Source organism: Peromyscus eremicus, chromosome 11 (assembly GCF_949786415.1).
Source record: "Peromyscus eremicus chromosome 11, PerEre_H2_v1, whole genome shotgun sequence".
Taxonomy (NCBI): domain Eukaryota; kingdom Metazoa; phylum Chordata; class Mammalia; order Rodentia; family Cricetidae; genus Peromyscus; species Peromyscus eremicus.
In genome coordinates, this window is record NC_081427.1 from 31,471,872 (window position 1) to 31,476,021 (window position 4,150).

Sequence of the window (4,150 nt, forward strand, 5' to 3'; positions counted from 1 at the left end):
GTATCTTGTTATAGTTGATCATCTCAAAGGCATTATTATTCAACCTATAACATTGATTGCATATACATTCCTTGTATCTTTCACATGTTATATATTTATGAAGCAAATTACCCTGCTAAAAGTATATGTTTAGAGCTACGTATGCTTAACAAATATAAATTTAAAATATATGCCTATATTTAAAAACTACTAAAAATAGTTTATGCACACTCTCTTACTTATTATACTTCCCCAGATACATAAATATAATTTATGCCTGACATATTTTTCAAAAAATAATAGATAGATAAAGAAACATCTTATCTATTTACCCACAATGTTTAAGCAGTGAAATGTATAAATATTAGTGTCTGATAAGCACAACTTTTGGTAGAAAAAGGATATCTGGGTTTCAAAGAATCACCAAATTGAATAGTAAAGTAAGGACAAAGTTTGAAATATAAATCTGCTGATTAAAACTAAATCATTGATGAAATCAAAGGTAAGACAACACCATGGAGACTCTAACAGGAAAACAGCAGTATTTAATTAATCTAATATATAAGTGCTCTATTTTGAGTTCTGTTGCTATGATAAAAATATTCTGATAAAAAAACAACTCATGTTTGAACATATTTATTTTCTTTATGCTTCCAGGTCACAGTCTGTCATTGAGAGCAGTTGGGGCAGAAACACATGGGTAGGAAACCTGGGGGAATGCTGCTTGCTGGCTTGCTCACAGATTCATGTTTAGGTAGCCTTCTTACATAATCCAGGACTACCTGCTCAGTAAATAGTTCTTCCCACAGTGTGCTGGATCATCCTATATCAGGTAAGACAATTCTTCACAAGAATGTCCACAGACCAGTCTGAAAAAGACAATTTTTCAATTGAGACTCCTCTTCAAGTGATTCTACAGGTTGTCAAGTTGACAGTTAGTGATAACTAGTACAATAAGTCTAAAAATATACTTAAAGTAGTATATATTTAAACATATAATAATATATGTCATGTTGGGTATTAATAACATCAATGTATATGTTCCTGTCAGGCAAAGCTTGATATTTACTGGTTAGTGCCAGATGACCAGATCTACACGAATTCTTGACTCTTTCCTAACAAGAAGATTCCTTTTATTTTGCCAGCAAACCATGATTCACTTAGCTACACATCTCCCAAGGGAGACTGGTTTTACTTAACACTTCCTTGCTGTAGTATGCTCACACAGAGTACTCTAGACGCTTCCTGGTCTACACCTAATGGTGCTTAATACCTGTCATAGTCAGTGTTCTTTGCTGTGAAGAGACCTTGACCAAGACAACCCTTACAAAAGAAAGCATTTAATTGGGGCTTTCTTAGGTTTCAGAGGTTAAATACATCAGCATCACAGCAGGGAGTGTGGCAGTCCAAATGGAGACATGGTGCTAGAGAAGGAGCTGAGAGTTCTACATCTGGATCCACTGGCAGCAGGAAGAGGAAGGAGGCATGAGGCCTGTCTTGGAATTGTGAAACCTCAAAACCTACCCTGAGTGATACACTTCATCTAACAAAACCACACCTATTCCAACAAGGCCACACCTTCTAATCCTTCCCAAGCAGTCCCACTTCCTGATGACTAAGCACTCAAATATAGGAGCCCATGGGGGCCATTCTCATTCAAACCACCACAACACCTAAGACACTTCCCTTGTTTCATGAATCCATCAGTGCCTACAGATGTCCTCCATTCTAAAGGCATCAAAATCAGCATTTTGCTTTGTGGAAACATAGGCAATATCTAGTAGTAAATGTGAAATATATGAAAACTGTACTGATTTTGTCATTCTGCTTTGCAATGTAATTTCCAGAAATCAAGTGTGACAAAAAAGTAAGAAATAACTAGTTTAAACTTTTCCCACTCAAAACTGATGAGATGACTTAGCAGTTAAGGGTACTTACTGCTCTTGCAGAGGACCTGAGCTTGGTTCCCATCACCTACATGGTGGCTCACAACCATCCGTAAATCCGGTTCTAGGGGATTTTCTTATCTCCATGGCATATAAGGCATGAGAATGGTGCACAGACATACATATTAAATGAATGAATGAATGAATGAATGAATGAATAGATAAATAAATAAACATACAACCTTCCCAACTCCTAAACACTTAGAAGTTGGATTTAACAGTCTATTATTATTATCATCATCATTTTAAAAACATAAGTCCATTAAGCCCTGTAGAAATAAGTATGAAAAAAGTCTGGAAAAATAAAACATACCATAGATATGTATAAGTAGATAGATTATCTTAAAATAGAATTGTTCAGCCACTTCTTTATTATGGTCTAACAGCTTGAAAATCCATCATAGTAAACTACCTAAAGTCAGCTTCATTGCAGATCCCAACTTTCATGCTATCTTCTGATATTTGACCTTTAAAGCCTTCCTTTGTGGTGATATTTTATTAGTGCTCTAACAAATAAAGCCTGCCTGGCAATCAGAGGGAAAGCCAATCACTGTATTAAATATAGAGGTCAGGCAGGGGTAGCACACACCTTTAATCCTAGCATTCGGGAGGCAGAGATCCATCCAGATCTCTGTGAGTTCAAGGCCACACTGAGAACAGAGTCAGGCATGGTGTGGCACACACCTTAAATTCCAACATTACTTAATCATAGGGATCTGGAGGTCCATACAGACAGACAGGAAGTGATGTAGCTGGGCAGAGAGAGGAAGTAAGATGGCAGGGCAGAGAAAGGTATATAGGCATAAGTATACAGGAAGTAGCTCTCTTGGGCTGAGGATTTCCTAGAGGTAAGAACTTGTGGATGGCTTATTCTGCCCCTCTGATCTTTTCAGCTTTCACCTCAATATCTGACTTCAGGTTTTTTGGGTTTTTTTAATAAGACCATTTAGCAATTTGTGTTACATCCAATTCATGTTACATTGTAGTTGGAGTTTTCTCCAGTCCCACCCGGGCCCGCAACCACTCAGACCCAAGTAAACACACAGAGACTTATATTATAAACTGTTTGGTTGTGGCAGGCTTCTTGCTATCTAGTTCTTATATCTTAAATTAACCCATTTCTATCAATCTATAAGTTGCCACGTGGCTTACCGGTACTTTCACATCATGCTTCTCATGGCGGCGGCTGGCAGCATCTCCTGACTCAGCCTTCCACTTCCCAAGATTCTCTTCTCTGCTTATCCTGCCTATACTATATATACTTCCTGCCAGGCTACTGGCCAATCAGCATTTTATCTATCGACCAAATCAGAGCACCACATTCACAGCACACAGAGTGATTGACATCTACAGCATTACATTCCTTGAGAGTTAAGATGGCTGCAAACAAGGCATTTCCAAGTTCTGGACCTTCACTTTATCTTTTCAAGGAAAGTTTTCCCATTCACATAAGTTCTTTCCCATTGTTGTGTCCTTCCAGGCAAAGTAAGCCACAGATGGATCTGATTGAAATAAACACAGTCGTCCCTCATTCCAACCACACACACACACACACACACAAAAGTAAACTCCAAATGGACAAATACCACCTGACTGGTTTGCATCCCAGAAGCTACTCTCTGTACTGTGAAAATGGCTTCTTTGCAAACAAGAGAATATTGCCCAGAACATTTCCCAGCTCTGTGCATTTGTACTCTGTAATCTGGGTCTTAACATCACCGTACACCGAACCCGAGTGCTTGGTAATTGGTTTCACACTGTGTGTACTTCGTCCACACAGAATGGATGTGTTTCTTCTTAGTTCGCAGCCTTTGTTCCCACAGAAAGGAACCCTCCAGCAACAGCACTTAAATTCAGCATAGTCTGTCTGGACAAGTTTACCAGATGAGATGAATGTAATTGGTAAAAAGCTGAAACGGCACTCCATCTTCAAAGCCATGGGAAATGTCTTGACCATGACAATGATGAAGCCTCCATTGCTCTCAGGTAGGCACCATGCTCCGGCAGTCATTGTTAGAGCCAAGTTTATAGGAAAAAAAAAAGAAAACCTCCATGCTCTGAGCTTGCTCTCATCTTGCTTCATCGTCAAAGGGTAATTAGATTTCTGAGCTCATATAGTCTCTCCAAGCAGGAAGAACAAAAAACAGAAATGTCACAAAACTGTACTTGTGACTCATCTGTAATTTTGTGTGGTTAACTCATCAACCCTTGATAAGGACAAAGGC

General features: G+C 38.6%; 1 pseudogene; it reads right to left on the reverse strand.

Moving 5' to 3' along the window:
- Positions 1-2,333: 2,333 nt before the first annotated feature.
- Positions 2,334-3,936, reverse strand: LOC131922019 (proteasome subunit alpha type-2-like; annotated as a pseudogene).
- Positions 3,937-4,150: the final 214 nt, after the last annotated feature.